This window comes from Cherax quadricarinatus, chromosome 91, assembly GCF_038502225.1.
Source record: "Cherax quadricarinatus isolate ZL_2023a chromosome 91, ASM3850222v1, whole genome shotgun sequence".
NCBI classification, from domain to species: domain Eukaryota; kingdom Metazoa; phylum Arthropoda; class Malacostraca; order Decapoda; family Parastacidae; genus Cherax; species Cherax quadricarinatus.
Genome location: NC_091382.1, coordinates 6,683,732 through 6,709,954, shown reverse-complemented (window position 1 = coordinate 6,709,954; position 26,223 = coordinate 6,683,732).

The following is a 26,223-nucleotide window of genomic DNA, read 5'->3' as shown; positions in this document are numbered from 1 at the left end:
ACACACACCACACACACACACACCACACACACACACACCACACACACACACACCACACACACACACACCACACACACACACACCACACACACACACCACACACACCACACACACACCACACACACACCACACACACACCACACACACACACACACACCACACACACACCACACACACACCACACACACACCACACACACACACACACACACCACACACACACCACACACACACACCACACACACACACCACACACACACACCACACACCACACACACCACACACACACACCACACACACACACACACCACACACACACCATACACACACCATACACACACACCACACACACACCACACCCAACACACACCACACAAACGCACACCCCCACACACACCCCACACACACACCACACAAACACACTCCCCCACACACACCGCACACCACACACCGTCTCACTATGCACAACCCTGCCAAATCTGACAAACCACTGACCAATTTACATATCAGCAACCGTGACAATGGGTGGATGGTTTTCAGTAGGCATTTCATAGGTTCCCTTATCAATTTTTTTCTTTCTTCAATTTACTTTAATTATTCCTCTTCTGTCGTTACTCTTCTCTCGTTCCCTTACTCCTTTCTTCATTCATATCTTGCTTATGTCTCATTTTCTTACCCCTCTCTCCTAAACATAAGAATTAACATTAACTATGTAATATTTATTAAATGTATTTTGATATTTAATAAATGTAATTTAAAAAATCAATTTTTTAATTTATTTTTTAAGGTGTTTTGTACATACTCTTAAATGTGTTATGAATTTTTTCGGGCGGTAATGAGTTTGTCGTAGTTACTCCTGTTCCTTAGTGCTTTAGAAGTATTCTATCTCATTTTTTTCATAAAACTGGCTAAATGGCACTTTCAAAGAGTAATACAGTGGAACCTCGGTATACGACCTTAATTCCAAAAGACTGAGTGCCGGTCCGTTTGAGTATCAAACGTTCTTCCCAGCCAGTTTTCTGTTTTGGTAGGCCCCCATTGTGACTACAAATAATACAAAAAGAACCACAAAAATGAGAAGAAACAGTTTACCGCAAAGTTCTGGCGGGGCGTATTTGCTTGGTCGAGTACCGAGCTTCGTTTGTATACCTCGGTATACGAACTGGTCGTATACCGAGGTTCCACTGAAATGAAAATTTCCCTCTAACTTACCTGTGTTGAAAGATTGAAGGGTGTCAACAGAGGTTTTTTTTTTAAGTCTGCTCACTGAAACAAGTACCCCAATTTCGTAAAAAATTGATAAATTGGTGGTTACACTCCAGATGATGTGGTTGGGTTGGTGAGGAAGTCGTGAAATGCATTCTTCGTGTTTGATAACTTCAGCCATCTGTATGTTAACACAGGAGGCGAGCCCAGGAGCTGTACATTGTGGTATAAAATTTGGTAGATATTGATTTACCGACTATGAATTGAGTTTGGAGAAAGAGACACGCTCAAGGTCTTACTAAACTACTGTACCTCAGCTCAAAACGCAGAGAAGTTTCAGTTCAACTCCCTCAGAGACGATGAAACGTATACAATACCGACAGTTAGGTCATATGCAACAGTTAGACCTTGATCAAGGTTCGAATACAGAAAGTAGGCAAACAGTAGAGATGTGAAGACGGAACGTGTTTCTCAATACGTCATAGTCCTGACTATGGAACTGAACTTCTCAAGTGACAACCTCAAATTCTACTACAAGGGTGAACTACTGTACATCTCTAGCCTACTTTCTCTGAAGAAACGCAGAATAAAGAAGTTGCAGCTCAACTCCCTCAGAGACCTTAAGCTGTAGCTCAACACTGCAAGCGGTGTTTACAAGCTTCCCTTAATACACTAACTCGTCCTAGTAACTTCAGTATGATGTAAGGGGATGTAAATAGCATGCTGAAAATATCCAGCCAGGACAGGACTCGCAGCAATGGCTTCAACACACAACCCGCGTTTCAGTCCGACTTGGACCATTTCGGACAGAAACGTCGTCGTAAGCTCGTTTCTTCTATGTGCGGGTTATTTGTGTATCGTTCCAGTCACAGTTTTGTGCTTTTTTTTGTTACTAATCTCTTCAAGTTGGAAAAGTTCAGGTTCAGGAAGGATATAGGAAAGTACTGGTTTGGTAAGAGTTGTGGATGAGTGGAACAAACTCCCCAGTACCGTCATAGACCATGTGTAGTTTTAAAAATAGGTTGGATAAATACATGAGTGGGTGTGGGTGGGGTGTAAGTTGGACCTGACTAGCTTGTGCTACCAGGTCTGGTACCGTGCTCCTTAAGTGGAAGTGACCTGACTAGGTGGTCATTGTCCTAGGCCAGGGAAGGGGTGGCATGGAACTGCTTCGCATGGGTCAGTAGGCCTGTTGCAGTGTTCCTTTTTATGTTCTTATCTCGGCTGAACTACCGAGAAATGGTTATAACTATGCCCATAATTTCTAAGGGGGTGGACTGAGAAGCCAGTGGTAGGCCTCGGTCAGATGACCAAAAGCTAAAACGGCGGGTCATCTGACTAAGACCAACGTCAGGAAACACTCGTCCTGTTCCCTGACGAACCTTACCGAACATAAGAATGGAGGAACACTGCAGAAGGCCTACTGGTCCATGCGAGGCAGGTCCTTATCAAAACGACCTCTACCTAAACGTCCCAGCTGAAGCAAGTTTAACTAACAATAATTTAGTCTGGATATTCAGAGGAGCGATTGGTGGAATGATGATGTAAAGAGAGTAGTAAGGGAGAAAAAGTTAGCATATGAGAAGTTTTTACAAAGTAGAAGTGATGCAAGGAGGGAAGAGTATATGGAGAAAAAGAGAGAAGTTAAGAGAGTGGTGAAGCAATGTAAAAAGAGAGCAAATGAGAGAGTGGGTGAGATGTTATCAACAAATTTTGTTGAAAATAAGAAAAAGTTTTGGAGTGAGATTAACAAGTTAAGAAAGCCTAGAGAACAAATGGATTTGTCAGTTAAAAATAGGAGAGGCGAGTTATTAAATGGAGAGTTAGAGGTATTGGGAAGATGGAGGGAATATTTTGAGGAATTGTTAAATGTTGATGAAGATAGGGAAGCTGTGATTTCGTGTATAGGGCAAGGAGGAATAACATCTTGTAGGAGTGAGGAAGAGCCAGTTGTGAGTGTGGGGGAAGTTCGTGAGGCAGTAGGTAAAATGAAAGGGGGCAAGGCAGCCGGGATTGATGGGATAAAGATAGAAATGTTAAAAGCAGGTGGGGATATAGTTTTGGAGTGGTTGGTGCAATTATTTAATAAATGTATGGAAGAGGGTAAGGTACCTAGGGATTGGCAGAGAGCATGCATAGTTCCTTTGTATAAAGGCAAAGGGGATAAAAGAGAGTGCAAAAATTATAGGGGGATAAGTCTGTTGAGTGTACCTGGTAAAGTGTATGGTAGAGTTATAATTGAAAGAATTAAGAGTAAGACGGAGAATAGGATAGCAGATGAACAAGGAGGCTTTAGGAAAGGTAGGGGGTGTGTGGACCAGGTGTTTACAGTGAAACATATAAGTGAACAGTATTTAGATAAGGCTAAAGAGGTCTTTGTGGCATTTATGGATTTGGAAAAGGCGTATGACAGGGTGGATAGGGGGGCAATGTGGCAGATGTTGCAAGTGTATGGTGTAGGAGGTAGGTTACTGAAAGCAGTGAAGAGTTTTTACGAGGATAGTGAGGCTCAAGTTAGAGTATGTAGGAAAGAGGGAAATTTTTTCCCAGTAAAAGTAGGCCTTAGACAAGGATGTGTGATGTCACCGTGGTTGTTTAATATATTTATAGATGGGGCTGTAAGAGAAGTAAATGCGAGGGTCTTGGCAAGAGGCGTGGAGTTAAAAGATAAAGAATCACACACAAAGTGGGAGTTGTCACAGCTGCTCTTTGCTGATGACACTGTGCTCTTGGGAGATTCTGAAGAGAAGTTGCAGAGATTGGTGGATGAATTTGGTAGGGTGTGCAAAAGAAGAAAATTAAAGGTGAATACAGGAAAGAGTAAGGTTATGAGGATAACAAAAAGATTAGGTGATGAAAGATTGAATACCAGATTGGAGGGAGAGAGTATGGAGGAGGTGAACGTATTCAGATATTTGGGAGTGGGCGTGTCAGCGGATGGGTCTATGAAAGATGAGGTGAATCATAGAATTGATGAGGGAAAAAGAGTGAGTGGTGCACTTAGGAGTCTGTGGAGACAAAGAACTTTGTCCTTGGAGGCAAAGAGGGGAATGTATGAGAGTATAGTTTTACCAACGCTCTTATATGGGTGTGAAGCGTGGGTGATGAATGTTGCAGCGAGGAGAAGGCTGGAGGCAGTGGAGATGTCGTGTCTGAGGGCAATGTGTGGTGTGAATATAATGCAGAGAATTCGTAGTTTGGAAGTTAGGAGGAGGTGCGGGATTACCAAAACTGTTGTCCAGAGGGCTGAGGAAGGGTTGTTGAGGTGGTTCGGACATGTGGAGAGAATGGAGCGAAACAGAATGACTTCAAGAGTGTATCAGTCTGTAGTGGAAGGAAGGCGGGGTAGGGGTCGGCCTAGGAAGGGTTGGAGGGAGGGGGTAAAGGAGGTTTTGTGTGCGAGGGGCTTGGACTTCCAGCAGGCATGCGTGAGCGTGTTTGATAGGAGTGAATGGAGACAAATGGTTTTTAATACTTGACGTGCTGTTGGAGTGTGAGCAAAGTAACATTTATGAAGGGATTCAGGGAAACCGGCAGGCCGGACTTGAGTCCTGGAGATGGGAAGTACAGTGCCTGCACTCTGAAGGAGGGGTGTTAATGTTGCAGTTTAAAAACTGTAGTGTAAAGCACCCTTCTGGCAAGACAGTGATGGAGTGAATGATGGTGAAAGTTTTTCTTTTTCGGGCCACTCTGCCTTGGTGGGAATCGGCCAGTGTGATAATAAAAAAAAAAAATAATTCAGATGTTAAACTCAAGATTCTTTGTATATGATTATTCATTTCGAATAAAATTATCTAGTTGATTTCATTGCAGCTCAGTTGAATAATTTAATATAATTTAGCTGAAGGTATTTATATATAATTCAGCTGATTTTATTTAAGGATTCATCTGAAGTATTGATGCTGCACAGAGAAAATGGTTCTTTGTCTCTCATAAAAGAGGATTTTGTATTCTAGGGGATCCCCTGAATAAGGGGTTGACCAAGGGAAGACAATGAGATTGAGAGAAAACAGGAGGATCACAGGGATGCACTCTTTAAGGGTAATAAGGGACTCTTATTCCGGATTATTGAGGTAAAAGTATTTAAACCGTATTTATTTCCATTCCTCATGAGTTCTATGGCCCCTATGGGTTTTGTGCTTTCTAATGTATATATATAAAGCCCTCAGGGAAGGTTGCTTGACGCTGGTGAGGGGCTCTTGATCAAGGGAATTGGATCTGTGCTCCAGTTTCCTGAATTAAGCCTGAATACCTTTCATCTCCTACACGGGCTGTATAATCCCTACGGATTTAACGCTCCCCCGTGATAATGAATATAAAAGGCTGCGAAAATTCTAAATGACTATAAAATGAAAATTGCAATTGGGCGAAAGTTATATAAAGAAATTTACAAAAAATTAAGTGAAATTTAAAATTAAATTTGGATAAAGAAAAAAGGGAGAAAAGAGAGTTAACTCGGGTTTTTGAGGGGAAAAAAATATGCCATAATAGTGCCATTATGTTTACAAAGATGCTGTACCTTTAAGATTGATGGCTTCAACACGGTTAAAAATCTGAGTACAGGTTGCTGGAACTTCAGCTAAAAAATATATTCTTGTCAATAAATCTTGGAGGGAGAATCAAGAAATTAAACGAAGTGCGAATCTCCCGCGTCCTAACCCATTAATAAAGATTCATATTCTTTTCAATGGTGTAGACTAGATTATTGCGTGAGCTTTGTGTGTGTGTGTGTGTGTGTGTGTGTGTGTGTGTGTGTAGGTGGGGTTGATTTGCTTTGTTTTGCTTTTGAGTGAATAGGTAGAATTTATTTTAAGAACGGTACGGAAAAAAAGCGTTTATTGACTTAAACACGTGAGAATAAACTAAAAACACAATACGTTACTTGAGTATAACACGTTTTATCATTACATGGATCCCCCCCCCCAACGATGTTTTTTCACTCCAGAAGGTTCAGGTGCCAGTACCCTTGATTTAATCCCATAAGAAATTTTGTGAATACGGTAGTCCATTTAAGACCCCGAAACATACACGTATTATTGCACTTACATAAATAAACTTACACAATACGTTACTTGAGTATAACACGTTTTATCATTACTTTTCTACGCTTAATCCACATACCTAGCAATAACGATTAGCATAAACATTATGAAGTCGTGTGTAGACCTTACAAACCACGTCAGACATCACCAGTATTGGCTGCAGAATTTCGGGTGGTCCTGGCAGCCCTTAGTGATTGATAACTCTCGTGAAAATGATTGCACCTTCTGCCCACATTCTCGTTGCACTTAAAGCAATTGCACAGTGCTCTGCAATGCATTATATTGACTAAAATTCCAGGGTTGGATTTTGAGTTTGTATTGGAAACGAGTTATACTAACCCAGTGTCAAGGTAAATGATATAATGTATATGGTTTAGAAAAGCAACATGAAGACTGAGACACTTGTGCAACATTTGTGCAGCTCTTGTGCAACACGTGTATTGCACAAGTCTGATTCTTTAAATTATATTGTTGCAAAAGCAAAGACTGTTATTTTAATAACAATTCAACTGTGTTCTTCGAAATGAAAATTGAATACAAAGGAAATAGTCATGGGTGGAGAAATGCGTCAGTATGTTATTTGAAGCGCTAAATCCGCATGGGTCATGTATGAATAAGGAGAGTCGGAGGCTCGACCCTCTGTTCAACTTTATAACAGATGTGCGACCCAGTTGCAGTCACGAAGATGTAGGATGGTTTAATATTCATTAATATAGTTGAGATAATCCGGCGATGTTTAAACTCACGAACGAACGTAAACACAAATGAATATTTTTAATGGAACATCATGAGACGGCAAGAAAGTTAGAATCAAGGCATAATAAGGCAGACAAAGGGAGGAGGGACATCAAGGAACACAACCTACAAATTTTCCAACAGGACGCAGGGGAAAGGGTTGAAGACGAAGTAGGAAGAATCTAAGGGTAAGGAAACTGCACCACATGTCTTTTTCTCCCCCGTAAAGTTACTATCAGGATTATTATTAATGGTTCTTAACCTCGACAAGTTGATGAATAAGCCACATCTGCAACACTTAGATATCTTAACTGACGAAAGCTATCGCCTGCGCAGTAGGCTGGTTCAGTTGACTAAAGGGGTGAATTTTATCCTGAACATCCTGGAAGAACTAAAACCGCTACAAATTTCCTCTAGATAAAATTAGGATAATATAGAAGGATCTCTTGGCAGTTAAAATTAGGATAATATAGCAAAAGGCTCTCTTCTCTAAATAGTTAAAATTAGGAGTCTTCCCTAAATAGATAAAAATATGATATTATAGCAGAAGGCTCTCTCCTCTCGCTCCTTTCAGTCCTGCCACACTGCTGGCGTGAATGCATTACCGTGACGCGTCACTAGAACGAAGATCAGCGCAGCACAGGTGAATCACTGCTCGCACAAATTAACTAGGATACGATTGTGAGACTTGTGGGCTGCCAACAGTAACAGCCTGGTTGATCAGGCCCTGATCCACCATGAGGCCTGGTCATAGACCAGGTACACTCCAGGCTTGTGGGCAAGTGGAAACCCACTCAAAGTAGCAGGAATATACATAGATATCAAACTTTGTAGTCAGTCGCGCTCCTTTAACTTTTAACCTTTAAAGGCAGGAATAAATTGTTTATTCATGTAGCGGAATAAAGAATTTATCTATTCATGAAATCTACCTCCAGACATGACTCGCAAAATCGTAATGACATTGTCAACAAACCTCCAGACATGATTTTAAAATAGATACGACAAGTTAGATGATTTAAGATTAATTACAAATTTAGAAAAACAAAGCACAGGTGTGTGTGTGTGTGTGTGTGTGTGTGTGTGTGTGTGTGTGTGTGTGTGTGTGTGTGTGTGTGTGTGCGCGCGTGCGCATGCATGCATGCATGCTTAATTCGCAAACAGGCAAAATTATTTGCAAACACTGTCTCTACGTCCACAGGAGGACTCGAACCTGCAAACTGGTAAAGTACTGGTCACTCTGTTAGAGTTTGCAGGTTAGAGTCCTGCTGTGGACGTCGAAACAATGTTTGTGTGTGTGTGTGTGTGTGTGTGTGTGTATAGTTCTTGATAATGTGAGAAGTCACGAAAGCGCTTGGAAATTCATGGTCAAGAACCTGCCACCAGCTTTGGTAGAGTTCTGTCATACAGGATATTAACACTGTATCATGTCTTTGTCTCGCTCCTTCACTCGGGTTAGTCTGTCGTGCTCTCTACGATGTTTTGGCCGTGTGTGTATTCGTTGTGTTAATTCTAGTGTTCAGTACAATGTTTTGATCGTGTTATATCATTCGCGTTAATTCTATCGTGTTTTCAACGATGTTTCGCTTAAATCGAAATATTGAAATATTTTTCATTCGTGGAAAGAGTCGATGGTTCATGTCTGTTCGAAACGTTGTCTCCTATGTGCTGGTTGTACAGAAATCCCCCCCCCTTTTCCCCACTAAATTTTGAAATAGACATTGAAGATCAATTCATGCGCATAACTTAGAGACTACGAATTCTGGAATGTGTGTTACTAAATGGGAATTATGGAATGGATTCTGGAATATGCCTCATAACAGACTATTCACGAAATACTGATTCCGAAATGTGATTTGTGGGTCATGACGAAGGGAATAGAATTTATGGGATGGGCCTCATGGGTTATTATGTGGATTATGAAATATAAATTGCTGTGAAATACAGGAAATTTATCAGGGAAATGTGAAATGAGGTTTTTTGAATAATGGATTTTTGGTAGCAAAGTTGCGACTCCTGACTTTTAACTTTAGTCGTTTATATGTTGGATTAAACTTCTCAAAAATAGAGAGACTTGCTCATACATTGTCTCTGTATATGTCTGTCTCTGTGTGTCTATCTCTCTGTCTCTGTCTCTCAGGTGCACCAATCATTGACCTTACATGTAGCGTCCTTCTTGGAGCTCCAGTTGTAACTGATGCCTCGGACTCAATCTTCAAGAAGAAGCTGGTTGATTTGAGGAAGGTAGGACAACGAGAAAGGCAATTTAGACACCCGCGATGCCCTGTGCCTTCTCACAAGGTGTTTGAGTCTGCCCTAAGATATGTACCCTCGTATGGGAACCCTGTACTGCAGGAATACGACATTATCCTAAGATATTTAAGAAAGTATTCATCGTTAATCTAGAAGACGGACAGAGGGACCAGACTACACTCCTAGTCAGGCTAGGAGGTACTCGTGTCCACAAGGCATCACAAATTTCACTACCTGCTTTCCTGTCTTAATGTGTTTTATCCAGTAAACCTGAAGCAGCGACTCTTTCTGAACTTAGCAGACTATTGGGTTCGTAACCAGAAGTTCATTGAGGAAGCCAGGATCTGGGATAATCTAACGGACTCTGAAACCAGGCCTGCTTCCCCCAACAGCTACAGTCGCATTGGGATGGCTCAATAGTGGAGAATATAGCCTCAGCATGGTTTCAGAATGTATCGGGGAATGATTGAACCCGCCTACGAGCAGTGAGAGCTCTCCATGCAGGGGATTTACTGTTGGCTGTTCCCAACTCCTTCCTTGGCACACGTCTCGATCCACAGACCATCCGCATTGGTGTTGCTCTTTGCCGTGCTGCCCCTATTCCCCCCGAAGGCAGGTTCATCGGCGGCAGTGAATCGGCATAACGATTTAGCTACCATAGTCCTGTTTGCCGTAGATCCGAGGCAAAGACTGCAAAACAAAGTTAACATTAAATGCAGCCTTCCAACAGCCGGATGCCCAGAAATAAGGGAACCACCCCAACTATGCAGATTTAATGGCAAAGGCGTCCAGATAGAATTACCCTATAAGCCTTGAATAGACCACAAGCAGGTGATGGACGCTGGCTCATATCTATCTCCTATACACCAGGGAGGAAGAAGGGCATCTGCCAGCTTTATTGAATCTCAAAAATAGAAAATATTGGAAAGTTCTTCGTAATTATATTTTGATTCCCATAGGTTCAGAGATCCTTCGCCTATTGGAAAAAAAACGCTTCCGAGTTTCTTGTGTGAGGCAAAAGACTTGTCAGGGCAAGCAGGAATCCTAGGGCAGCTAGTTTTCTATTCAACGAGTCAGTGCTGCAACTCACAGGGGTAACGCCTGCTGTATCATGGGTGCTCTCTGCCCCAACTCTGAGGCGCTGGATGAGATTTTTATGTAATTTCTGACAAACGCGTATGAGTGTGTACTTGTATCCCTCCAATTTCATATATTGTATGTCATTTTGTACCTTCAATGCATTCTTTAAGCCTATTGTACCATATTGCGAAATAAAATATACCTATGTGTATAATCAAAAGATGGGGTGGTAGGGGAAGTGGAATATTCAAATGGCTTCAGGAAGAAATCCAAATATTCTTCCTTGAAGCCTTTTTGTCCACCTCTCCGAGGCTATGGGTCCCCCAGTTTGCACTAGTGGTGGACCCCATATACATAAACACGAAGTCAAAGAGGCGTCACCGGGCATCATAGCCCTCACAGAAACCAAACTCACAGGCATAACAGATGCTATCTTTCCAACGGGATATCAGACTCTGAGGAAAGAATGCATAAAATACTGCGAGTCTGGTGACTAAATATGAAGAGGTGTGTAATGAGTGAGACTAACCGACCATCACGGAAGATTTTAGCCACTAAACCACAATTATGAGAATATTTACAGATAACCCTCGATTCCATCTTCAGCTGGTATCCTGCAAGCTATCAAACTGCGTATATTCACTGCCAAGCTTTAGCATATTCCCCGAAATGCTCTGCATAACAATGGGCTATCTGCATTCACACTTAAATGTCGTCCATATCTGTACAAATACTGTATCACGCTTTAATTAAAAATTATTAATAACTTAGAAGGGACAAGAGCTAGCGCTGGATACTGTCTGCCGGATGTATTGAGGTTATCTCTAGGTATGTACCCCTCAAGGGAGGTTCCTTGACGCTGGTGAGGGGCTCTTGATTTAGGGAATTGGATCTATGCTCCAGTTCTCTGAATTAAGCCTGAATGCCTTCCATCCGCCCCTAAAGGCGCTGTATAATCCTACGGGTTTAGTGCTCCCCCATGATTATTATAATCTAGGTATGCACATGGTTTCCACGAGATATGGTTAGCGAATCCTTATTCTATGGCCCATTGGATAAACACAACCTTGACATACGTTGTTAACGTGCTCATCAAATATACATCCAGATTTAAGTACGTTGCAGGTAACACGAAGTGTGATAAATTAGACACATGTGCAACTCTTGGGTATCTTCACTGAGGAAACGTTTCGCCTCACAGTGGCTTCATCAGTCCATACGTAGGAGAAACTTGAACAGGAGGAGAATGAGGTAATCAGTCCCTCAACCTTGAGTCGATGTGTTCAGTCCATCAATCTTGAATAGAATACCTACGTATGGACTGATGAAGCCACTGTGAGGCGAAACGTTTCCTCAATAAAGATACCCAAGAGTTGCACATGTGTCTAATTTATCAACATGTCGGTTCTCTGAACCATTCATCTACAACACAGGTATCACTATGTGATACCTCTGGGTATATAGACGGATCATGCAAACTTAAGAACCATGTACAAAAGACGAGTGTCTCATTCTTGGAACTGGCGAAGAATATTGTAGTCTTGAAAAATCCGAAACACAGGTTGGCGCATAAACACTGGCGCCAATCTTAATGCCTGTGCTTCAGATTTTTCACGAATATGGTGTTCTTCACCAGCTAGAAGGTTAATGGACTGATTGCCTCGGTTTTTGTATAGAGTTCTTCAGTCTGCATATTATGTCCCTCAAATTGTGTCCTTGTATTAATAGTCACTGACTGGAGAAGCGTCAACAAATAGATACCCATATGCTGCACATGGGTATTTCCTTATCTTGCGGGTATTGTATACCATTCACGTACAAGTTAGAAAGTATACAAACTTACTAAGTTACATATAGCGTAAAGTACAGAGAGAAAAGCAGAGAATTTCTGTTTTATCTCACGTCAGTTTGTTTAGCAAGAATATAGATTTCCAATGAAGTGTTTCCCTGGGGAAGTTCTGTGCCTGGAGGCGCTTTTCACGTTCTTCACGAAGCTTGTGTCCCTGTGTATTGATGCTGGTGAAGTGTATTGATGCTGGTGAAGTGTATTGATGCTGGTGAAGTGTATTGGTGCTGGTGAAGTGTATTGATGCTGGTGAAGTGTATTGATGCTGGTGAAGTGTGTTGATGCTGGTGAAGTGTGTTGATGCTGGTGAAGTGTATTGATGCTGGTGAAGTGTATTGATGCTGGTGAAGTGTATTGATGCTGGTGAAGTGTATTGATGCTGGTGAAGAGATCTTCATCCAAGAATGAAACACCGTACCTTCCGTCTTCAGGATACGTACAGTTTTCTGCGAGGTTTTTACACCTCACGATGACTGCTAGTACCACCCATTCCCTGGTGATGACTGCTAGCACTACCCATTCCCTGGTGATGACGGCTAGTACCACCCATTCCCTGGTGATGACTGCAAGCACCACCCATTCCCTGGTGATGACTGCAAGCACCACCCATTCCCTGGTGATGACTGCTAGCACCACCCATTCCCTGGTGATGTCTGCTAGCACCACCCATTCCCTGGTGATGACTGCAAGCACCACCCATTCCCTGGTGATGACTGCAAGCACCACCCATTCCCTGGTGATGACTGCTAGCACCACCCATTCCCTGGTGATGACTGCTAGCACCCCCCCATTCCCTGGTGATGACTGCAAGCACCGCCCATTCCCTGGTGATGACTGCTAGCACCACCCATTCCCTGGTGATGACTGCTAGCACCACCCATTCCCTGGTGATGACTGCTAGCATCACCAATTCCCGGGTGATGACGGCTAGTACCACCAATTCCCTGGTGATGACTGCAAGCACCACCCATTACCTGGTGATGACTGCTAGCACCACCAATTCCCTGGTGATGACTGCAAGCACCACCCATTACCTGGTGATGACTGCAAGCACCACCCATTCCCTGGTGACTGCAAGCACCACCCATTCCCACCCATCCTCAAAACCCCAGTCACTGTACGTCCCACCTCCAGGACTCAAGTCCGACTAACCGGTTTTCCTGAATCCCTTCACCAACATATTACTCAGTAATAAAAATCACTTCTGACACCGTACCCGACGATGATAAAATGTTGTTAATTATATTCTACCTGTTTACAGTGTAAGACATTAATCATTATCCAACCCTCGTTCATTACCATGCAACTAATTAAGATTTTTTGTCGTTGTTGACACACTCAAAAAAATGTTTTCCCACTTTGGGTGTAACGTAGTTCGGTTGGTAGCGCACTCGCCTTGCACACTGAGGTCCGGGGTTTGATCCCTGGTACGGGTGGAAACATTAGGATGAGTTTCCTTAAGACACCTGCTGTTTATGTTCACCTAGCTGTAAAATAGGTACCTGGGTGTTAGTGGACTGGTGTGGGTCGCATTCTGGGGACAAAATTGACTTAATTTGCAGGAAATGCTCAGCATAACAAGCAACTTTCTATATAGTAGTATGTCACTGATGTCAGCTATGGTCTGTACACCTTGTACATTACTTTTAGAAGTAAAGATTATTATTATTATTATTATTATTATTATTATTATTATTATTATTATTATTATTATTATTATTCGTGGGGGCAAAATGATCTTGCTGCGATTATTTCATACATTTAATTAGTTCTGATATACCACATTTTGGAGAGGGAGCTTTAGATAATGGACCAGGAAGGACCGAAACATTAGAAAACGTTTCTGTCCTTACTGGTCCATTATCAAGGCCCGGCTGTGATCTGATAATTGGTCAGGACAGACCGAAACGTCGTCTGAAGTGTTTCAAAGGCAGTATTGTGATTTATTATCCTTAAATCTAAGCGTTTCATAATTTTTTTTTCATATATTGCAAAATGTAATAAGAATAAACACATTCACTCCAAATAATTTCCGTGTGTTGAGAGAATGTTAGTTATTTAAAAAATGTTTTTACACAGAATTGTGATTTTTATTCTTTGAGTTAATTATAATTCTTGATCATATTCTTTACAGTGAAAACAGTGACTGGATTCACTTAAGAATATGAATCATATTTCTTTGTGTTGAAAGAATTTATAAGTTAACTGAGAATGTGTATTGTCTTAAGAGTCACGCAGAAATTTACGGTTGTTTGTAAATCTTTCTTTGATCTTTGCTTTTTTCACTTTGATCTGTGACCTTTGTGTGTTGCCTTTGATGTTTCTTTGTCTTTTGATTCTTGTTTATCGTGTTTGATCTTTGTTCTTCGCAGTGGTATTCAAGTTTTTCTCCTGTTTTGCTTTTGTTTTTTCTAATCTTGTGGTGAGATTAACTACCTCACTAAAGCAATGTTTTGGAGTTGGTGAAATTAACTAGTTTGTGAAGACGTGTGTGAAATTCGCACTAAGAAAACGAACCAGTTGTGGTGTCCGTAGCAAAAATCTGTCTTGGGGTGTCGAGTGTCTTGGGGTGTCGAGTGTCTTGGGGGTGTCGAGTGTCTTGGGGTGTCGAGTGTCTTGGGGTGTCGAGTGTCTTGACTATCAGCGTAGTTTCTACCAATCTCTATTTCCAACTTTTCCTTATTCATCGATTATTGGATATTTTCGTCTAAATAATTCACCCATATATGACAGAAGCGGAGACAACCACAAACTTCCACCCACCTACTTGGCTGACTGATAACCAAGTTACAGCTACAAGCTAACACAACCCGACTGACAGTTCGTGCTGACAGATAAAGGACGGCTTTTAGCACAGTCATAGGAAGTTGCAGAAGTTTCTGAGAGGTATATGGACAGTGGAAATTGGATGAATGTAAACAGAAGGAAGTGGGAGATGCTGCAAGAAGTTAGATACTAACTTAAACTTTATGGGAGATTGAAAAAATTTAATTTTAGAGCATAATCAAGAATTACATCATGAAGGAAATGTTTTAACGCAACTAAACAGCAATTAAGAGTCCCCAGATATAAAAGTTTCCAGGTATAAGGGATCCCTAGATTCGAGGGTCCAAAGGTGTCAGGGGTCCCCAGGTATGAGGGGTTTCCAAATGTGAGGTCTTCCTGGTTAAAAGGGGTCCCCAAACTTATATTTTGTGTGGGTATTATGTGTATGTATATGTTATAAATGACTTTCCTAGACCGTCAGTGCCAACAACTATTAAACACTACCTTAATTACATATTAAACTCTGAGGAGCCTCATGCATGTGTCTGCTCTTGCAATTACAAATAGGTCCGGAACCTTGTAATCTCTGAAGTGAGCACACAGGCCAGAGGATCAGGAGAGGATCAGCATCCATCGTGTCCTCATCTGTACCCGCTGACAAAGGGCTCCATTACTGCCTACTTATTTTTCGTCTTGTTCAACACTTATCTTCATGTTTTAAAGAGTTTTGCTCCTTTGTGTATCTTAGTTGAGGGATATCCCACATGCTTTATCAAAGACACTTTAAACTCTCTCATTATCTCTACCTCTCGCTCTCTCACTTTCACCTTCTCGCTTTAGCTCATCCTTATTCGCTGGTTATAACGGATGTAGCAATGTTAATATCTAGTATATTTACCTTTTTTGTTAAATCAAGTAGTGCAGAAATAGCGAACTCGAGGTGGTGAATTCTGGGAATTATGAATTACTAATTTATCAGTTAAACAGAATAGCTGAGAGTTGGATATATAAGACACACGTGAAATAGTCGAGTATCTTTATTCGGACACGTTTCGCCTACTCACCAGGCTTCATCAGTCGAATACATGAAGACAGCAGCAGTGGAGAGGTAAATGTGATACGGTCAGTCCATCAATTAGAGTCGGACTCAAAAATCACGTTTATCACATAAAAACCAAACAGCAGTGTGTGTTCCGGCTTCCACGAAGCTATCAAGCTTATCTCTCACTCGAATCAAGCTTTCCCAGCAACACCAACAGAAGTCTTCAAGCTTATAAAGTCTCTGATCAGCCGGGCTTGGCTCAGCTCTGGTTGATTATATAGGCCTGGTCACAAGCTTGAAACTCTCTCACTCCAGATCTCAACGTAAGGACTAAATCGTTCACCATTGTCCACTTCTAGGACTCCAATGGTACTGAGGGTCAAATATGATCCATAACTCACTAAATGTGAGCAGAGGAATTATGGGACGGTATATATATGAGCAACACGCAAATCATTTCAAGGATAATCATCACGATTAGTTTAATTTGCTGGCGAAATTAATCTACACAATTAGAGGATTATTTCGTTCTTAAGTTAGTGTTCAGATAATTGTGTGTGTGTGTGTGTGTGTGTGTGTGTGTGTGTGTGTGTGTGTGTTAAGCGCCAGGAGAGAGAGAGGGCTCTTGATTCGACGACTTGGAAGTATCATTCCCTACGCATTCATTAATAGAGGTCGTGTGTGGCTCTTACAGATTTAGCGCTTGCCACACTAATAATAACCATGGGAGGACTCTCTCAGTTTATATCAGGCGAAGGTATTATCCTCGTACCGTGTACCATTTACATGGGTGGAGGTACCCCACTCTGCACCTCTGCAAGGGTACACGGTGCGGAGAGTGGTACCTCCACCTGATACGAGGTACACAATGCAGAGATTGATAGCTCTATCTGTTGTAGAAGGTACACATTGTGGAGAGTAATACCTCGACATGTTGTAGAAAGTACACTGTGAAGATTAATACCTCCGCCTACTGTAGAAAGTACACAGTGCGCAGATTAATACCTACGCCTACTGTAGAAAGTGCGCAGATTAATACCTCCGCCTACTGTAGAAAGTACACAGTGCACAGATTAATACCTCCGCCTACTGTAGAAAGTACACAGTGCGCAGATTAATACCTCCGCCTACTGTAGAAAGTACACAGTGCGCAGATTAATACCTACGCCTACTGTAGAAAGTGCGCAGATTAATACCTCCGCCTACTGTAGAAAGTACACAGTGCACAGATTAATACCTCCGTCTACTGTAGAAAGTACACAGTGCGCAGATTAATACCTCCGCCTACTGTAGAAAGTACAGTGCACAGATTAATACCTCCGCCTACTGTAGAAAGTACACAGTGCGCAGATTAATACCTCCGCCTACTGTAGAAAGTACACAGTGCGCAGATTAATACCTCCGTCTACTGTAGAAAGTACACAGTGCGCAGATTAATACCTCCACCTACTGTAGAAAGTACACAGTGCGCAGATTAATACCTCCGTCTACTGTAGAAAGTACACAGTGCGCAGATTAATACCTCCACCTGCTGTAGAAGATACACAGTTTATTATTGTGTGGCAAGCGCTCGACCAGTATGGCCCATATAGTGCCTCTGGGAATGGGAGTGTTAAGAAGAAGAATTAATCAGACGAATCGTAGAACAACTCCAAGTCCTCGAACCAAGAACCCTTTGGTATCTTCTGGTGTTGAGCCTACAACACAAACACCACATACCACACCCACTCACCAAGGGGCAACTTCAGCAACTTAGGGCGTACCAAGCTGAACTTAGTAGTAACTTAGTTATTAAACATCACAAGACCTCAAGTTTGAAAGCTCCACGGGATGTGGGGTGTTGACGCTACCAAGCTTCAAGCTCTGTTCATCCACGCTTCAAGCTCTGTTCATCCACGCTTCAAGCTCTGTTCATCCACGCTTCAAGCTCTGTTCATCCACGCTTCAAGCTCTGTTCATCCACGCTTCAAGCTCTGTTCATCCACGCTTCAAGCTCTGTTCATCCACGCTTCAAGCTCTGTTCATCCACGCTTCAAGCTCTGTTCATCCACGCTTCAAGCTCTGTTCATCCACGCTTCAAGCTCTGTTCATCCACGCTTCAAGCTCTGTTCATCCACGCTTCAAGCTCTGTTCATCCACGCTTCAAGCTCTGTTCATCCACGCTTCAAGCTCTGTTCATCCACGCTTCAAGCTCTGTTCATCCACGCTTCAAGCTCTGTTCATCCACGCTTCAAACTCTGTTCATCCACGCTTCAAGCTCTGTTCATCCACGCTTCAAACTCTGTTCATCCACGCTTCAAGCTCTGTTCATCCACGCTTCAAGCTCTGTTCATCCACGCTTCAAGCTCTGTTCATCCACGCTTCAAGCTCTGTTCATCCACGCTTCAAGCTCTGTTCATCCACGCTTCAAGCTCTGTTCATCCACGCTTCAAGCTCTATTCATCCACGCTTCAAGCTCTATTCATCCACGCTTCAAGCTCTGTTCATCCACGCTTCAAGCTCTATTCATCCACCCTTCAAGCTCTGTTCATCCACGCTTCAAGCTCTATTCATCCACGCTTCAAGCTCTATTTATCCAACGCAAGATTCAGTGGCTTTGAGTAGTACTGAGAGGCTGACCAAAGGCACTTTATGTGAATCGTGTAGCTGGCGTGTTGTAGCTGACATGTTGTAGCTGACGTGTTGTAGCTGACATGTTGTAGCTGACATGTTGTAGCTGACGTGTTGTAGCTGACGTGTTGTAGCTGACGTGTTGTAGCTGACGTGTTGTAGCTGACGTGTTGTAGCTGACGTGTTGTAGCTGACGTGTTGTAGCTGACGTGTTGTAGCTGACGTGTTGTAGCTGGCGTGCTGTAGCTGGCGTGCTGTAGCTGGCGTGCTGTAGCTGGCGTGTTGTAGCTGACGTGTTGTAGCTGACGTGTTGTAGCTGGTGTGTTGTAGCTGACGTGTTGTAGCTGTCGTGTTGTAGCTGTCGTGTTGTAGCTGGCGTGCTGTAGCTGTCGTGCTGTAGCTGGCGTGCTGTAGCTGGCGTGTTGTAGCTGGCGTGCTGTAGCTGGCGTGCTGTAGCTGGCGTGTTGTAGCTGGCGTGCTGTAGCTGGCGTGTTGTAGCTGGCGTGTTGTAGCTGGCGTGTTGTATCTGGCGTGTTGTATCTGGCGTGTTGTATCTGGCGTGTTGTATCTGGCGTGTTGTATCTGGCGTGTTGTATCTGGCGTGTTGTATCTGGCGTGTTGTATCTGGCGTGTTGTATCTGGCGTGTTGTATCTGGCGTGTTGTAGCTGGCGTGCTGTAGCTGACGTGTTGTAGCTGGCGTGTTGTAGCTGGCGTGTTGTAGCTGACGTGTTGTAGCTGACGTGTTGTAGCTGGCGTGCTGTAGCTGGCGTGCTGTAGCTGGCGTGCTGTAGCTGGCGTGCTGTAGCTGGCGTGCTGTAGCTGGCGTGTTGTAGCTGGCGTGCTGTAGCTGGCGTATTGCAGATGGCATGGTCTAGCTGACATGTAGCTGATACACAAGTAGGAGCTGGAAGCTTGATTTAAGACAACGTTTCGCCCCGCAGCTGGCTTGAAAAAAAGCCTGACAAAACGTTCTTAGTATCGAACTGCTGCTTGTCTCTATCCACAGCAGAATGAAAATCTTGGTATAAACAACGTTTCGAGTCTGGATTGTCTCTCAGTATCGGAGGAGCCTTAGTACGACGTTTCGGCCCATCCTGAACCACTGTCGAGTCAAAATGATCCAGGACCGGTTTGTGTTAGTTGTACCATACAAGATATTGTGACGTTTTTATTCTGCCAAAGTATCTTGCATTCAGATTCATTACTGATCAACGTGACTATTAATGTTAGTGGATTGTGGCCACAACACTCGGTGTACTGAGCAAGTTTTAACTCCTAACAGTACGTTTATAAATACCCCGTATTTAGGAAACTGTTATTAGTACTGTTACTGTTAATACTAGTAATACTGTTACTGTTAATAATAGTATTTTACTAATTACTGTTGCTACTGCTGCTATTACTATTACTACTGCTGCTATTACTATTACTACTGCTGCTATTACTATTACTACTGCTGCTATTACTATTACTACTGCTGCTAATACTATTACTATTGCTGCTAATACTATTACTATTGCTATTACTATTACTATTGCTATTATTATTACTGCTATTACTATTACTACTGCTATTATTACTACTACTGCTATTACTATTACTACTGCTGCTATTACTATTACTACTGCTGCTATTACTATTACTACTGCTATTACTACTGCTGCTAATACTATTACTATTGCTGCTATTACTATTACTATTGCTGCTATTACTATTACTATTGCTGCTATTACTATTACTATTGCTGCTTTTATTACTACTGATATTACTATTACTGCTGCTGCTATTACTATTACTACTGCTGCTATTACTATTACTACTGCTATTACTATTACTACTGCTGCTAATACTATTACTACTGCTAAAACTATTACTACTGCTAAAACTATTACTACTGCTAATACTATTACTGCTGCTATTACTATTACTACTGCTGCTATTACTATTACTACTGCTGCTATTACTATTACTACTGCTGCTATTACTATTACTACTGCTTCTATTACTACTACTGCTGCTATAACTATTACTACTGCTATTACTATTACTACTGCTGCTAATACTATTACTACTGCTAATACTATTACTACTGCTAATACTATTACTGCTGCTGCTATTACTATTACTACTGCTGCTATTACTATTACTACTGCTATTACTATTACTACTGCTATTACTATTACTACTGCTATTACTATTACTACTACTGCTATTACTATTACTACTGCTGTTATTATTACTACTGCTGCTATTACTATTACTGCTGCTATTACTATTACTACTGCTATTACTACTGCTATTACTATTACTATTGCTGCTAATACTATTACTGCTGCTATTACTATTACTACTGCTATTACTATTGCTATTACTACTGCTGCTATTACTATTGCTATTACAATTACTATTGCTGCTATTACTATTACTACTGCTGCTATTACTATTGCTGCTAATACTATTACTACTGCTATTACTATTACTACTGCTGCTCTTACTATTACTATTGCTGCTATTACTATTACTGCTATTACTATTACTACTGTTGCTATTACTATTACTCCTGATATTACTATTACTACTGCTGCTATTACTACTGCTATTACTATTACTACTGCTATTACTATTACTACTGCTATTACTATTACTACTGCTAATACTATTACTACTGCTGCTAATACTATTACTACCGCTGCTAATACTATTACTACCGCTGCTAATACTATTACTACCGCTGCTAATACTATTACTACCGCTGCTAATACTATTACTACCGCTGCTATTACTATTACTACTGCTGCTATTACTATTACTACTGTTGCTATTACTATTACTCCTGATATTACTATTACTACTGCTGCTATTACTACTGCTATTACTATTACTACTGCTGCTAATACTATTACTACTGCTGCTAATACTATTACTACTGCTGCTGTTACTGCTGCTGCTATTACTATTACTACTGCTGCTATTACTATTACTACTGCTGCTATTACTATTACTACTGCTATTACTACTACTGCTGCTATTACTATTACTACTGCTGCTATTACTATTACTATTGCTATTACTATTGCTGCTATTACTATTACTATTGCTATTACTATTGCTGCTATTACTATTGCTGCTATTACTATTACTACTGCTGCTATTACTATTACTACTGCTGCTATTACTATTACTATTGCTGCTAATACTATTACTACTGCTATTACTATTACTACTGCTGCTATTACTATTACTATTGCTGCTATTACTATTACTGCTATTACTATTACTACTGCTGCTATTACTATTACTATTGCTACTATTACTATTGCTGCTATTACTATTACTATTGCTACTATTACTATTGCTGCTAATACTATTACTACTATTACTATTACTACTGCTGCTATTACTATTACTACTGCTGCTATTACTATTACTACTGCTATTACTATTACTACTGCTATTACTATTGCTATTACTACTGCTGCTATTAATATTGCTATTACAATTACTATTGCTATTACTATTGCTGCTAATACTATTACTACTGCTATTACTATTACTACTGCTGCTATTACTATTACTATTGCTGCTATTACTATTGCTGCTATTACTATTACTACTGCTGCTATTACTATTACTATTGCTACTATTACTATTGCTGCTATTACTATTACTATTGCTACTATTACTATTGCTGCTAATACTATTACTACTACTCCTATTACTACTACTACTATTACTACTGCTGCTATTACTATTACTACTGCTGCTATTACTATTACTACTGCTATTACTATTACTACTGCTATTACTATTACTACTGCTGCTATTACTATTACTACTGCTATTATTATTACTACTGCTATTATTATTACTACTGCTGCTATTATTACTACTGCTATTATTACTACTGCTATTATTACTACTGCTATTATTACTACTGCTGCTATTACTATTACTACTGCTGCTATTACCATTACTACTGCTATTACCATTACTACTGCTATTACCATTACTACTGCTGCTATTACCATTACTACTGCTGCTATTACCATTACTACTGCTGCTATTACCATTACTACTGCTGCTATTACCATTGCTACTGCTGCTATTATTACTACTGCTGCTATTATTACTACTGCTGCTATTATTACTACTGCTATTACTATTACTACTACTGCTAATACTATTACTACTGCTGCTAATACTATTACTACTGCTGCTAATACTATTACTACTGCTGCTAATACTATTACTACTGCTGCTAATACTATTACTACTGCTGCTGTTACTGTTACTACTGCTGCTATTACTACTATTGCTATTACTACAACTCTTATTAGTACTGCTGCTATTACTATTACTCCTATTGCTAATGCTGCTGCTATTACTATTACTACTACTGTTACTATTACTATTCTTATCCTACTGCTATTTTATTACTACTGTTACTATCAATACTGTTACTACTACTATTGATTACTACTATATTCAATAATTCATCCAGAATTGAGCAAAACTTAGCATTGCTCTGCGATGTTTCGGCACAGCCTTCCTTACCACCATATTGCAGGTATTATCACGTGTTGGGCCTGACAAGTGTACTAGCAACTTGCACATCAAGGTAAAGATTGTTGCCTTTCTATTTCTAAGGTCTTCTAATTTCTTGGGAAGAGTAGAAATGGTCTAATTTGTCTTGGGGCTTAAATTGCTATTTAGGACAAACTGAAAAGTCCTCCACTTCAAGAGTCAACCATATTAGATCATGTTTTTTTTTTTAATCAATGAAAAAGGCAATTTGGCACCAACACATGCCTTTGATGAGTTCTGGGGGAATTTGAAAAAGGCAATTTGGCACCAACACGTGCCTTTGATGAGTTCTGGGGGAATTTGAAAAAGGCAATTTGGTACCAACACATGCCTTTGATGAGTTCTGGGGGAATTTGAAAAAGGCAATTTGGTACCAACACATGCCTTTGATGAGTTCTGGGAGAATTTGAAAAAGGCAATTTGGTACCAACACGTGCCTTTGATGAGTCCTGGGGGAATTTGAAAAAGGCAATTTGGTACCAACACGTGCCTTTGATGAGTTCTGGGGGAATTTGAAAAAGGCAATTTGGTACCAACACATGCATTTGATGAGTCCTGGGAGAATTTGAAAAAGGCATTTTGGTACCAACACATGCATTTGATGAGTTCTGGGAGAATTAGGAAAACGCAATTTGGTACCAACACGTGCCTTTGATGAGTCCTGGGGGAATTTGAAAAAGGCAATTTGGTACCAACACATGCCTTTGACGAGTTCTGGGGGAATTTGAAAAAGGCAATTCGGTACCAACATATGCCTTTGATGAGTTCTGGGAGAATCTGAAAAAGGCAATTCGGTACCAACATATGCCTTTGATGAGTTCTGGGAGAATTTGAAAAAGGCAATTCGGTACCAACACATGCCTTTGACGAGTTCTGGGGGAATTTGAAAAAGGCAATTCGGTACCAACCCATGCCTTTGATGAGTCCTGGGAGAATTTGAAAAAGGCATTTTGGCCTTTGAGTTATGGGATTTAACTCCCAAAGCCCAGCCAAACTTTTCTTTACAACTGAGCAGTAATTTAGATTTAATAATTTTTATTTGGGATTTTAATACAATTAAAACTTGTTACAGTGGGATTAAAATTGTTTCGGGTAAAAAAAAGTATATTATGTAGAATGATTGAAAAAAATTATTTGTCTAATTTTTTCACATTAAGTACAATTATAGACGTTTCGAATAAGTGAATTATTTACGTACCTCAGCTAAGAAATAATTTAAGATGTGGAACACCTGGGCATCTTCGTGGAAACTTTTCGTCAGCCAGTGGCTTCCTCAGTCCAATAGAGAGAAGAATGATTGATGGTCAGGAGTTTGAGGTAATTAGTCGTTTAAAAATATCTTAATGTTTGGTCAAGTGTCTTTTCAAACTGATCACCTCAAGCTCTTCTTGATCTTCAACCATTCTTCTCTGTATAGGACTGATGAAGCCACTGGTTGGCGAAACGTTTCCTCAGTAAAGATACCCAAGTGTTGTATATGTCTAAATACATTAATCTACATATTGAACATCAAAATGGTATACAATACCGACAGGTTGTTAGGTAAGACACATATGCAACAGTTAGACAACTTTATTCCGAAACGTTTCGCTTCGACTGAAGAAGCCTAGTGTGTAGGCGAAACGTTTCGGAATAAAGTTGTCTAACTGTTGCATATGTGTCTTACCTAACAATCTACATATTGTATTTTTCAAGCGCCCATAACAGCGTACTCTGTGCCACTAAAAAAAAATTGAATTACGTATCAAATGCCCAAATAAAAATGGTTAAATCATGATTTCTTTTCAGTCCTAGAGAAAAGTTTGGTCTTCTCAGTCCTAGAGAAAAGTTTGGTCTTCTCAGTCCTAGAGAAAAGTTTGGTCTTCTCAGTCCTAGAGAAAAGTTTGGCCTTCTCAGTCCTAGAGAAAAGTTTGGCCTTCTCAGTCCTAGAGAAAAGTTTGGCCTTCTCAGTCCTAGAGAAAAGTTTGGCCTTCTCAGTCCTAGAGAAAAGTTTGGCCTTCTCATCCCTAGAGAAAAGTTTGGCCTTCTCAGCACTAGAGAAGTTTGGCCTTCTCGGCCCTAGAGAAAAGTTTGACCTTCTCAGACCTAGAGAAAAGTTTGGCCTTCTCAGCCCTAGAGAAAAGTTTGGCCTTCTCAGCCCTAGAGAAAAGTTTGGCCTTCTCAGCCCTAGAGAAGTTTGGCCTTCTCAGCCCTAGAGAAGTTTGGCCTTCTCGGCCCTAGAGAAAAGTTTGGCCTTCTCGGCCCTAGAGAAAAGTTTGGCCTTCTCAGTCCTAGAGAAAAGTTTGGCCTTCTCAGTCCTAGAGAAAAGTTTGACCTTCTCAGCCCTAGAGAAAAGTTTGGCCTTCTCAGCCCTAGAGAAAAGTTTGGCCTTCTCAGCCCTAGAGAAAAGTTTGGCCTTCTCAGCCCTAGAGAAAAGTTTGGCCTTCTCAGCCCTAGAGAAAAGTTTGGCCTTCTCAGCCCTAGAAAAAAGTTTGGCCTTCTCGGCCCTAGAGAAAAGTTTGGCATTCTCGGCCCTAGAGAAAAGTTTGGCCTTCTCGGTCCTAGAGAAAAGTTTGGCCTTCTCGGTCCTAGAGAAAAGTTTGGCCTTCTCGGTCCTAGAGAAAAGTTTGGCCTTCTGAGTCCTAAAGAAAAGTTTGGCCTTCTGAGTCCTAGAGAAAAGTTTGGCCTTCTGAGTCCTAGAGAAAAGTTTGGCCTTCTGAGTCCTAGAGAAAAGTTTGGCCTTCTGAGTCCTAGAGAAAAGTTTGGCCTTCTGAGTCCTAGAGAAAAGTTTGGCCTTCTGAGTCCTAGAGAAAAGTTTGGCCTTCTGAGTCCTAGAGAAAAGTTTGGCCTTCTGAGTCCTAGAGAACAGTTTGGCCTTCTGAGTCCTAGAGAACAGTTTGGCCTTCTGAGTCCTAGAGAACAGTTTGGCCTTCTGAGTCCTAGAGAACAGTTTGGCCTTCTGAGTCCTAGAGAACAGTTTGGCCTTCTGAGTCCTAGAGAACAGTTTGGCCTTCTGAGTCCTAGAGAACAGTTTGGCCTTCTGAGTCCTAGAGAACAGTTTGGCCTTCTGAGTCCTAGAGAAA